The sequence below is a fragment of the Saimiri boliviensis genome, chromosome 1, assembly GCF_048565385.1.
Source record: "Saimiri boliviensis isolate mSaiBol1 chromosome 1, mSaiBol1.pri, whole genome shotgun sequence".
Taxonomy (NCBI): domain Eukaryota; kingdom Metazoa; phylum Chordata; class Mammalia; order Primates; family Cebidae; genus Saimiri; species Saimiri boliviensis.
Window position 1 is genome coordinate 172,174,400 of NC_133449.1, and position 13,530 is coordinate 172,187,929.

A 13,530-nucleotide genomic window follows, 5' to 3' on the forward strand; every position below is an offset into this window, starting at 1 on the left:
TTAGGTCTTATGTTTAAGTCTTTAATCCATCTGGAGTTAATTTTAGTGTAAGATGTCAGGAAGGGGTCCAGTTTCTGTTTTCTGCACACTGCTAGCCAGTTTTCTCAACACCATGTATTAAACAGGGAATCCTTTCCCCATTGCTTGTTTTTATCAGGTTTGTCAAAGATCAGATAGTTGTAGATGTGTGGTGTTGCCTCCAAGGCCTCTGTTCTATTCCATTGGTCTGTATCTCTGTTTTGTACCAGTACCATGCTGTTTTGATTACTGTAGCTTTGTAGTATGGTTTGAAATCAGGTAGCATGATGCCTCCAGCTTTGTTCTTTTTGCTTAGGATTTGTCTTGGCTATGCAGGCTCTCTTTTGGTTCCATATGAAGTTTAAGGTGGTTTTTTTTTCTAGTTCTGTGAAGAAGGTCATTGGTAGCTTGATGGGGATAGCATTGAGTCTATAAATTACTTTGGGCTGTATGGCCATTTTCATGATATTGATTCTTCCTAACCATAAGCATGGAATGTTTCTACAAAATCCTTACCAAATCATTTTATGAGACCAAGATCATTGTGATAGCAAAACCCAGCAGAGACTCCACAAAAAAAGAAAACTTCAGGCCAATATCCATAATGAACCTAGATGCAAAAATCTTCAAGAAAATATGGCAAACCAATTGCAATAGCACATAGAAAAGCTTATCCATCATAATCAAGTAGGCTTCATTCTTGGGATGCAAGGCTGGTTCAACATATGCAAGTCTATAAATGTAATCCACCACGTAAACAGAACCAAAGACAAAAACCACATGATGATCTCAATAGATGCAGAGAGGAGCTTTGGCAAAATTCAACAGCCCTTTATGTTAAAAACTCTCAATAAACTAGGTATTGGAACATATCTCAAAATAATAAAAGCTATTTATGACAAACCTACAGCCCATATCAAACTGAATGGGCAAAAACTGGAAGCATTCCCTTTGAAATCTGACACTAGACAAGGATGCCCTCTGTCACCACTTCTATTCAATATAGTATTGGTATTTCTAGCCAGAGCAATTAGACAAGAAAAGAAAATAAAGGGTATTCAATTAGGAAAAGAGGAAGTCAAGTTGTCTCTATTTGCAGACAACGTGATTGTATATTTAGAAGACCCTGTCATCTCAGCCCAAAATCTCCTTAAACTGATAAGCAACTTCAGCAAAGTCTCAGGATACAAAATCAATGTGCAGAAATCACAAGCATTTCTATACACCAATAACAGACTAACAGAGACCCAAATCATGAGTGAACTCCCATTCACAACTGCTACAAAGAGAATAAAATACCTAGGAATACAACTAACAAAGGATGTAAAGGACCTCTTCAAAGAGAACTACAAACCACTGCTCAAGGAAATACATGTCTGTTTTTGTACCTGTACCTTGCTGGTTTAGTTACTGTAGTATAGTTTGAAGTCTGGTAGTGATTCCTACACCTTTGTTCTTTTTGCTTAGGATTTCTTGGATATTTGGGCTCTTTTTTTGTTCTATATGAATTTTAAAATCATTTTTCTAATTTTGTAAACAATGATATTTTTAGTTAGGAATAGTATTGAATCTATAAATTGCTCTGGGCAGTAGGGCCATTTTAATAATATCGATTCTTCCAATTCATGAGCATGGAATGTTTTTCTGTTTGCTTATATCACCTCTGATTTCTTTGAGCAGTGCTTTGTAGTTCTCCTTGTAGAGGTCTTTCATCTCCTTAGCTGTATTCCTAGGTATTTCATTTTTTTGTGGTTATTTTAAAATGGGATTGTGTTCTGGATTTGACTCTCTGCTTACACATTATTGATGTATACAAATGCATTGATTTTTGTATCCTGACACTTTACTGAAATTATTTATGAATTCTAGAAATCCTTTGGCAGAGTGTTTAGGGTTTTCTAGGTATAGAATTATGGCATCAGCAAATAGAAGTAGTTTGACTTCTTTTTTCCTGTTTCAATGTTTTTTCTTTCTTTTTCTTGCCTGATTGCTCTGGCTAGGATTTCCAGTACCACACTGAATGGGAGTGAGGAGTAGGCACCTTTGTCTTGTTCCAGTTCTCAGAAAGAATGGTTCCAGCTGTTGCCCATTATCATGTTGACTATGTGTTTGGCATAGACAGTTCTTATTATCCTGCAGTATGGTTTTTTGATGCCTAGTCTGTTAAGAGTTTTTATCATGAAGGGATGTTGGATTTTTCAACAGCATTTTCTGCATCTACTGTGATAATCACATGATTTTTGCTTCTAATTTTATGTGGTGAGTCACATTTACTGATTTGCATATGCTGAACCAGGCCTTTGTCCCAGGAATAAAATCTACTTTATTGTGGTGTATCAATTTTTTGATGTGTGTTGCATTCAGTTTGTTTGAAGGTATCTGTGTCTATGTTCATCAGAGATACTGGTCTGCAGTTTTCTTTCTTTATGGTGTCTCTGTCAAGATTTTGGTATTAGGCTGATGCTGGCTTTGTAGAATGTGTTAGGGATAAGCCCCTTCTTCTCAAGTTTTTGGAATGCTTTAAGTAAGATTGGTACCAGTTCTTCATGCCTCTGGTAGAATCTGGCTGTGAATCTGTCTGGTTCAGGGCTTTTAGTTGGCAGGTTTTTTTTTAAAATTATATTACTGATTCAGTTTCAGAACTTGTTATTGGTCTGTTCAGGTTTTCACTTTCTTCTTGGTTCAATATTGGGTGGTTATTTCTAGGAATTTATTTTCTCTAGATCTTTTGTATATCTGTGGGGTTGGTTATATCATCTCTGTCATTTCTAATTGGACTTATTTGGATCTTCTCTTTATTAGTCTAGCTAGCAGTCTATCAATCTTTTTTTTCTTTTTTCTTTTTTTTTTTAGACAGAGTCTCACTCCATCAACTAGGCTGGAGTGCAGTGGTGCTTTCTTGGCTCACTGCAACTTCTGCCTCCTGGGTTCAGGCAATCCTCTTGCCCTAGCCTCACAAGTAGCTGAGATTACAGGCATGAGCCACTGTGCCCAGCCTTTATTCTTTTAACTCTAAACAATGATACTCTTGGTTTCACTGATCTTTGTATTGATCTGAGCCTCAATTTTGTTCAGTTCTTCTCTAGTTTTAGTTATTTCTTCTGTTAGCTTGGGATTGGGTCAGTTTTTCTCTAGTTCCTGTAGGTACAATATTTGATTGTTAATCTAAAATCTAACTTCTTGATGAAGGCATTTAGTACTATAAACTTTCCTCTTAGTACTACTTTAGCTGCATCCCAAGGATTTTGGTCATGTCTCTGTTTTCATTAATTTCAAAGAATTTTTTTTTAAATGTAAGCCCTTATTTCATTGTTCACTAAAGAGTGATTTAAGAGCAAGTTGTTTAATATGCAGGTATTCATGTAGTTTTGAGAGATCATCTTGATATGGATTCCTATTTTTATTGCCCTGTGGTCTAAGTGTGCTTGGTATTACTTCGTGTGTGTGTGTGTGTGTGTATTTATTGAGACTTGCTTAATGACAGAGCATTTGGTTGATCTTAGAATATGTTCCATATGCAAATGAGAAGAATGTATATTCTGTGATTGTTGAGTGAAATATTAGATAGATGTCTATTAAGTCCAATTGGTTGAGTGTCAAGTTAAAGTCCTGAATTTCTTTGTTAGTTTACTGCTTCAATGTTCTAATGTTGTCAGTGGGATGTTGGATAACGAAGTCTTTTCTTATGATTGTATGGCTGTCTAGGTATTTTTATAGTTAGAAAAGAACTTGTTTTATGAATCTGATTGCTCCAATGTTGAGCGTGTATATACTTAGGATAGGTCTGTGTTCTTGTTGAATTGAACCCTTTATCATTATGTAATGCTCTTCCTTGTCCTTCTTAATTGTTGTTCATTTAAAGTCTGTTTCATATGATATAAGAGTAGTGACATCTGGGCACAGTGGCTCATGCCTGTAATCCCAACACTTTGGGAGGCTGAGGTGGGTGGATCACAAGGTCAAGAGATTGAGACCAGCCTGACCAACATGGTGAAATTCCATCTCTACTAAAAATACAAAAATTAGCTGTGCATGGTGGTGTACACCTGAAGTCCCATATACTTAGGAGGGTAAAGCAGAAGAATCACTTAAACCTGGGAGCTGAGATCACACCACTGCACTCCAGCCTGGTGACACAGCAAGATTCCATAAGAAAGAAAGAGAAAAAGAAAGAAAGAAAGAGAGACAGAGAGACAGAGAGAGAGAGAGAGAGAGAGAGAGAAAGTGAAAGAGAGGAAGAGAGGAAAGAAAGGAAGAAAAAAGAAAGAAAGAAAAGAAAAAGAGAAAGAAAGAAAGAAAAAACAGTAACTTTTTTTTTTTCCTTTTCTGTTTGCATGGTAGATCTTTCTCCATCCCACTCCTTCAAGCCTGTGGGTATCATTACGTGTGAGATGGGTATCTTGAAGACAACAGACATCTGGGTCTTGTCTTTTTTTCAGATGGAGTCTCACTTTATTATCCAGGCTGGAATGCAAAGGTGCGATCTCAGCTCACTGCATCCTCTGCCTTTTGGGTTCAAGCCATTCTCCTGCCTCATCCTCTTAAGTGGCTAGGACTACAGGCATGCACCACCATGCCCAGCTAATTTTTGTATTTTTAATGGAGATGGGGTTTCACCATGTTGGGCAGGTTGGTCTCAAACACCTGAGCTCAAGTGATCCACCTGCCTTGGCCTCCCAAAGTGCTGGGATTACAGGCATGAGCCACTGTGCTCAGCCAACTCTTATCTTTTTATCCAGCTTTCCACTCTATACCTTTTAAGTGGAGGCATTTTGACTGTTTATATTCATGGTTAGTTTTGATATGCAAGATTTTGCTTCTTTCATTGTGATGTTAGCTGGTTGTTTTGTAGACTTGATTGGTATAGTTGCTTTATGGTGGCTGTGGGCTATGTGCTTAAGTGTGTTTTTGTTTTAACAGATAACATTCTTTTGTTTCCATATTTATCATTTCCTTCAGGACTTCTTGTAAAGCTGGTCTAGTTGTAATAAATTTCCTGAGCATGTACTTGGTCTGAGAAGGATTTTATTTCTCTTTCATTTATGAAGCTTAGTGTGACAGGATATGCAATGCTTGGTTGGAATTTCTTCTCTTTAAGGATGCTGAAAATAGGCCCTCAGTCTCTTCTGGCTTGTAAATTTTCTGCTAAGAGGTCTGCTGTTAGCCTGACAAGGTTCCCTTTTTAAATGATCTGACCTTTCTCTCTGGTTACCTTTAATATTTTTTTCTTTGGCATTTACCTTGGTGAATCTGATGACTATGTGCCTTGCGGATCATCATCTTTAATAATATCTCACTATTAAAGTGAGATACTATAAAAGTATCTGGTTCTCTGGATTTATTGAATTTGCATGTCATCCTCTCTAGTAAGATTGGGGAAAATTTTGTGTATTATACCCTAAAATATATTTTCCAAGTTGCTTACTCTCTCTCTGTTTCTTTCAGGAATGCCAATGAGTCGCAGATTTGGTCCCTGTGTAATCTATGTTTCTTGGAGATTTTATTTATTCATTTATTTGAAAAACGGTCTCACTTTGTCATCCAGGCTAGAGGGCATTAGTGCAATCATGCCCCACTGTAGCCTTGACTTTCCAGGCACCAGTGAACTTCCCACTTCAGCCTCCTGAGTAGCTGGCACCATAGGTGTGTACTAACATGCCTGGTTAACTTTTGTATTTTTTATAAAGATGGGGTTTTATCACGTTTCCCAGGCTGGTCTTGGACTCCTGAACTCAAGCAATCCACCTGCATCGACCTCTCAAAGTGCTGGGATTACTGGTGTAAGCCACTGTGCCTTTATAATTTTATTTTTAAAAATTCTTTTTTCTTTATTTTTGTCTGAGTTGATTTGCAGAACTGGTCTATGAGCTCTGAGATTCTTTCCTCAGCTTGGTCTAATATGCTGTTAATGCTTCTGACTGAGTTATGAAATTCTTGTAGTGAGTTTAATTCCATTTCATTTTGATTCTTTCTTAAAATGGCTATTTTGTCTTTCAGCTCTTGGATAGTTTTACTGGATTCCTTGGATTCAGTTTCAACTTTCTCCTTAATCTTGACGAGCTTCTTTGCCATCCAGATTCTGAATTCCACGTCCATCATTTTCAGTCATTTCATTTTGGCTAAGTACCACTGCTGGGGAGCTAGTGGGCTCACTTGGAGGTAAAAGGGTGCTTTGGATTTTATAGTTACCAGAATTCTCACACTGCTTCTTTCTCATCTGTGTGGGTTGATGTTCTTTTAACCTTTGAAGGTGCTATCCTTTGGAGGGGGCTTTTAGCTTTTACATTCTTCACATTTTTTTCTTCAGCACACCATTGCTGGTTTGAAGCTTTTTAATTATTTAATGCCCTTGAAGGTTTGGCTGTGGTATAAGTTGGGTTTAGTCAACTGGCTTCATTTCTTGATGCTTTCAGAAAAGTGCAAGGCTCATCTTGGCACTCCTGGGCTTCCTGCTTTAACTCTGATAGAGACTGAGACTGGGTTTGTAGCTTTGTTCTCTGGTTTCTCGATGTCAAACATGGGCTGCACTGAAGGGTAGTGCTCTATCAGGGGTTGCTGGCAAAAGCACTCTGATAGAGCAGCCGTGGGGCCACAGGGAAAAGTACTCCACTGGGTCTGCAAGAATCGTGGGTGAAAGTGCTCTGGCATGGTGGTGTAGTGAGGGGCTCTGAAGTTTCGGTGAGCCATTGACCTATATGTTGTAGCAGCTCCTGTACCTTCCCCCAACCTCTACGTTTTGTTGAAGGGGAGGTTATACTACTACTCAGTCCATCAGGCATTTCCTTAATCCAAAAGACTAGGTGATACTGTGGTTTGATTGTGACGCTTAAGAATGCAGTCTAAGTTTTCAAATCAATGATACTTTGTTTTGAGTAATTTAGAAAATGCTTGATAAGACTCCAAACTCTAGCTTGTGGAGTTTATTTGATATTGTTTTCTATAAAATGTCATTAAGGCTCTCTTTCTCTTTCTGTTGGCCTTTGGTCACCAACCAGAAAAAGACACCCAGAATTGGGATGAAAGGTAGACCTTAGTTCTATTAGAGAAAATGTAAAAGCATTTTCCCTATACAAGGGACTTCCTGCACCATAACTTGATTACTGCGCACAGCAAATCTGAATAACTAGCAAACTTATAAACAGTTCTGCCATTCAATTATACAGCCTCAGACACCGAGAAAAGCCCTTAAATAAACAAGTCTCATGTGCCTGAAACTAATGAAACTTTCCAAAAGAAAAAAAAGTAAATATATACGTATTGTAATATAAAACAAAAGGAATATGGGGCTAAAATAAATGGAAAGGGCTTTCAGATATTTAAAACCAATAAAAAGATTATATTTTGGAAAGATCTTAAAAGTATCATTAGAAAAAGCAGCACTGGCATATTCTGTCCTTTTTTTCTCCCAGAACTTTTTTCTTCTTAAAACTCACAGCCAAAAAGAAGTCTCTACATGGGCTACGAGGAACCCTATTCATTTCTCCTCGACCTGATTAGCTAGAACATCTTCCGAATGATTAGTTTTCATAGAGAGAAAGGCCTCCAAATTAACGGCTACATTGATTGTTTATGCCTCCAAGAGACACATTAAAGAAATTTCAGCAATGCTAAAAGAAATGATGATCTTCTGAAAAGATTTCGTTTAATAGATTTTTAAAAATAAAAAGGAAGGTTTTGGAAACTTGCAAAAAGTGTGTTTAAAATTCCACTTACAAGTCCGGCTGCCTCGAGAGTTTGAGTGCTAAGGGCTTTGTTGATTGTTAGCATAAACAGCTGACCTAAGATTCTGGAATCCTTGGACCCACCAGCGGAAATTTTGGTAGAACTGCAATTCTGGCTCATACGTAGGGCCCGTTTACCATGCTGGCTTCCTTTTAATAAGAAATGCTGTCCCTCACTGCTTCCCGCAACCGTCCTTCCTGGATGGTTTATCCTCCCTTGCCTCTGCTTTTGGAACCACACTAAAAATTCAAGAGGAAAGGTTTCTACAAATATTTTTCTGTTTGGTTGGCACAGAAGGGATGGGAATTTGCACAGAGACTTTTTTTGGGCAAGTTTCTCTTAATTCCCTGCCAGTGAAGTTAATGCCATGTCTCAGATGAAGAAAGGTAACAACAGATTAGACAATGATTCACTCCATCTTACGTTTACTCTAAAGAACTGCAATATGTTTTTGCAGGAGGGGAAGGTCCACATTAGAAGTAAGCTTACTTTCATTATTGAAATTTACCTTGTTGAAATTGGCCAATGTAATGATGCAATGGCTATTCATGATAGCAGCACACACAAAATTACAGCTCACTGAGGACTAATAACGATCAATGTTCAAGGATGAGAAATACAGTAACATTTGTCTCTATTCTTGAAGTTTGATGATTGTTGTTTATGCTATGGCAAATGAGGTTTCATTAGATATTAACATAGTTTCCATTATTTAAATTGGTCCTGAATGCCCATTTTTCTCAATATCATCTCATGTCCTAAACTTTCTTATGTCTGAACCTGGCGGTCATACTCCCTCTTAAATCACTGTTTGTAAATGCTTTGATCTGGGTCAGCACAAAAAAGAAGTATCAGTCTCAAATCACACCTTATTTCAATGGGGTCCAATTATGGTAACAGAGGTGGTCAAAACCAATAATTTTTGGAATATTAAACCGGTAAAGGCAGAGATGAAACTGATCATCTAAGGCTTGGTATCCAGCCTTTGGAGCCTTCCATAACCCCTATATTACTGAGTCCAGACCTGCTGTTGGCAGGTCAGCACAATCAAGATTGCTTCACACAACTGCAAAATGGCTGATCAAGGACCGCGTAGAGTAACGGGGTTCTGCAGTCATCACTGATAAAACCCAGAACCATAACCCTGATCATGTGTTCCATATGAATTGCCATGGTTGTATAGCCATTTTTTCCCCCTGTCCCAAAGTATGGTACTAGTTATTCACAGCAAATTGGTAGTATTTATAAAACCAGTGCTTTGACTATGTGACATTAAAATTCATGAGGACCTGATAACTTCCAAACACAACAAAATATTTGGACGTTTGTCACCTGAGTCCTGTACCAGCTACACAAACTTGGCTGAGCTGTTGTCATATTCCACTAGACTCTACCTAAGGTCATCTCCACTCTTGGCTCACTTAGCTAGCTTTGGAATTTGCTCTCCGCTTTATCCTATGCTTCCTCTTCTTTGTTACATTATACTGCTCAGGTCTTTTAAAGTCTCAAGAACAAGCTCTTGCATGAAGCCTTCCTAAAGTTATTGGTTCCATTTATTTTTTTCCAGGTCAAAAAGAATAGCCTCTGATTCCCTTTCCTGAGCAATGCACTATTAAAAATTCTTTGATTATATAATATTTCCTGTTGCAGGATATCTCTTGTTATATTGAAAGCTGTTGAAAACTACCCTTAATAGATATAATAGATAATTAGGGTGTCTAGTGGTATATCAAACTGAGTTGGGGAGCAAAAGTAGTGGGTTGTGTAAACCCCTTTCTACCAGGAGTTTTCCCTGGTGAAAGGAGTATTTTTTTTTTTTCAAGACAGAGTTTCATTCTTGTTGTCCAGGCAGAGTGCAATGGCACAATTTCAGCTCATTGCAACCTCTGTCTCCCAGGTTCAAGGGATTCTCGTTCATCAGAGTATCTGGGATACAGAGTATCTCTCAAGTAGCTGGGATTACAGGTGTGTGCCACCATGCCTGGCTAATTTTTATATTAGTAGAGACAGGGTTTCACCATGTTGGCTGGGCTGGTCTCGAACTCCTGACCTCAGGTGATCACCTGTCTTGGCCCCCCAAAGCACTAGGATTACAGGTGTGAGCCACCATGCCCAGCCTAGAAAGAGTATTTTTTAAAAAACCACTGGCATTGTTTAGAATTACTGGTGCATGCTAATAATAAGCAGACTAACTTTCAGTTGGGTTTATTATCATTTTTAAGTTATTATTATTATTTTTTGAGATGGAGTTTCGTTCTTGTTGCCCAGGCTGGAGTGCAACGGCATGATCTCAGCTCACTGCAACCACCGCCTCCCAGGTTCAAGCAATTCTCCTGCCTCAGCCTCCCAAGTAGCTGGGATTACAGGCATGTGCCACCATGCCCAGCTAATTTTGTATTTTTAGTAGCAACAGGGTTTCTCCATGTTGGTCAGGCTGCTCTCGAACTCCCGACCTCAGGTGATCCACCCGCCTTGGCCTCCCAAAGTGCTGGGATTACAGGCATGAGCCACCACACCCGGCCCCATTCTTGAGTTATCTACAGACAATGAATCCCTTTATACCTTGGCAGTCTGCTCTCATTTCAACGCCATCACCCTTGTATATCACTGTTCAAAGCAACCCCTAAATGATCAAATTATATATGGCAACAAAGAACTCCTGAAAGATCCTCCATACAGAAGTACGTATTTCACCTGGGATAGTCAGTTTTCAGACTATAGGGAAAGGAGCTGCGCACTCTGCGTACATAAGTAATTGCAGTTATTCTCATGTGTCCTTAATATTACAAAAGACGCTTGCATTGGCTTTTGTGTCCTAGCACTGTCCTTCTGTTAATACAAATGAATTAAAGAAATTAACCAATTTTCTTCTAGTCTATATAATCTCACATTTCTTAATTTGTTGGATTTGTCTGCATTATAGAAGCAAAACTCATAACAATTAACAACAAATAATCAGACCAAATGAAAATATTATGTTTTCTTTCCCTGAGGACTTTGAGACCTGAAGGTCCTGATATAGAAGATCATGTCTGATAGTACACCTTCTTACCTCAAACACCTTTGCGATTTTTTCAGTGTCTTTCTTCCCAGTGTACTAGTTAGGGAAGCAATGTCCTACCAGTGCCCATACCCTACATTATTCATTGGCAGAATTCAGCCACATGCCACACCCAGCAGCAGAGGATGCTGCAAAATGTAAACCCAGGAAGAAAAAGAGATGAACACTGATGACTAGTTAGCGGTCTCTACTACACCACGTTAGTGAGAGGAAGGGCATACTCAATCTTGTCACTGCCAGAAATCCTATTCTTAGTGCCTCACGCATTGTCGAGTCTTAGAAAACACCTGTCAACTAGGTGTGTACTAAGTATTCTGTGAATGATAAGGAAAGAGTGGGCCTGCAATAATCTTCAAACACTTTAATCAAGTCTTACTTCTAATTGGCCAATCTGCTAAAAAAACCAAGAGGAGAGTCAGCAGATCCCATGAATGTTGATGAATTTTGATCATTTTGTTGAGAATTATAAAATCAAAGACATTTTATAACAATTCACTAAAAAATGGTCATGGTGCTGGTTGACTTTCTTAGTAATCAGTTTATGCACATATGCATTTGATTACATAAGCTATTTGCAGGTTTATATAGAGAGAAAGAAAAAATAGTATTATGTGGTTTGCAGAGACAAGAGAGAGGACATGTAAACATGTGCAGTGAACAGACAGAGTTTAATTCAAGATCTCAGTATAAGGCACCCTGGAATAAATGGGAGAAAATACTCCCTGTGTTTTGAGTTTACCTTACTATTGCATGTCATCTGGAAAGCCTAGCAACCAGTTTATAAGCCCTCACAAATCAATCACTGCTAGGCAGTGGCCCACTTTGTGTCCTAATTCTAAGCATTCCTTCTTGTCTCAGAAAGGAATACTGATGTAGATTAACCACGTCTACACTGTGGATGTGGTTGATTCTGTCAGGTACCACATGAGAACAATGATGAGTAATGGGAAACATTTTTAAGATCACAAGAGAACAACTGTATATTAACAAGTAAAAAATGTATTCATCTCAAAATAACAGGCATTAACAAACCTGCACACTGCAGAGATGGATTGTTCCTACATGCAAAGAAACTGATGAAACGATTCCCACTGCTATGCTCAGAGAAAAATTAAGTGACGGGTCCCTTTTATTTAGGAGTGTGTTGGTTTTTTCCCTCATGACAGACTGATGATGTTATATAAAGGGTTATATAGTGAAGTCATGCTACATCAAATTACTGCTTACATAGGATGTTTCTGAACCATTTAACCAGATACTACAGAATAAAACACATGTAATCAACAAGCACTAAAAACGAATGAATACATAACAAGAATGACCCTTCACTTACCTGAAGAACGTGCATGAATTCTACTCGATGACAGTCTCAGTCGATTTTATCTCTTTGATTTTGGCATCCAGATAATCTAAGCCCTACTGATTACTTAGGGTACCCATTATACTTGGAAATGAATGACTTAAATACCCATAAATATGTAGAACATAGCATAATAATGTCAGGATTGCAACACTGCTCAGACCCATGACCTAGCCGGTGGCTCCAATTAACAATATTAAACCAGTCATTCTCAAACTTTAGGAGGCATCAGAATCACCTGGATGGTTTATTAAAACACACATTGCTGGATGCCAGTCACAAGCTTCTGATTCAGTAGATTTTAGAGGTACAGTCTGAGAATTTGCATTTCTAACAACTTCACAGGTGGTGCTGATGCTGTTGACCCAGGGGCCACACTTTCAGAATGATTGCATTAAATTAAAAATCAAACATCTGATTGAGGAACCATCCTATGCCTGGAAATACAGAATAACTGAATTTTCCCATTAAAGGGTTGGAGATGTTACCCAAACCATGCATTTTCATAATGATAGCTATCATATCTACTTTTATTTAAAAATCTTGGCCCCCCCTCCCCCACCAATAGAGCAAAATGAGCAAAACAAATGATTCAACCCCCCTTCCCATTACCTTGCATCAGAGCTTTCTTGGAAGCTTTACCAAAATAACTCTACATCTTCTTCAGAATCTTTTTTCAGCCTCATTACATTTAGGAAAAGAATGCAGGTTCCTCTTTGGCACTGTGTCCTCAGCTAGTCTGTGGGAAGCTCAGCAACTTGCCACTTGTTCCCGGTTTAAGTAACAGGAATGAGATCATCGACATTTTCTATTGGGTCTCCTCAATCTCCTCCTGATTCTGGTCTAATACCGGCATGCAATGGACATGTTGAACGCCAATGGCTAACAAACTCTAAAACTTTTGGCTATATGCTGGAAGGGCTCCGAGAGAGAGTCTATCCTGGGTTAAATTCAGCCACAGATGTGTTTTCTTTGGCTGATACTGTTTCAGGAAGAACTGCGTCTTGAATGGCTTCAGGAGGCGCATGCTCTCAGAGGCTTATACTTCCTCCCGATTTGCCGCTGAGCTGACGTCACCCATTTACGTTACCTGCCTGGCCCTCTAGGTCGTTGCAATTGAAGTACCTGAAAAACCCTCTGCTTTAACAAATGAGGAAACTAGGCTTTGAAGAAATTAAGTAACTCTCACAGAGTCATGCAGATAGCTAGTGGCAGAACAGGACTACAACTAATAGGTCAAGATCCTCTCTCTCTCTCTCTCTCTCTCTCTCTCTCTCTCTCTCTCTCTCTCTCTCTTTGCTGCTTTCCCAACCTCTGGGGCCTCTAATGGTGTCAGCACAGACTTTAGACAAGAACTCAATCAATATCA

At 38.7% G+C, this 13,530-nt stretch overlaps 1 protein-coding gene across 1 annotated transcript in view; it reads right to left on the reverse strand.

Moving 5' to 3' along the window:
* Positions 1–13,134, reverse strand: part of NR3C1 (nuclear receptor subfamily 3 group C member 1) — a 474,477-nt gene extending 461,343 nt beyond the window's left edge. The window contains exon 1 of the mRNA XM_010338451.3: positions 12,774–13,134. The gene's annotated coding sequence lies outside the window, so the exon portion shown is untranslated. The remainder of the gene's footprint in view (positions 1–12,773) is intronic.
* Positions 13,135–13,530: the final 396 nt, after the last annotated feature.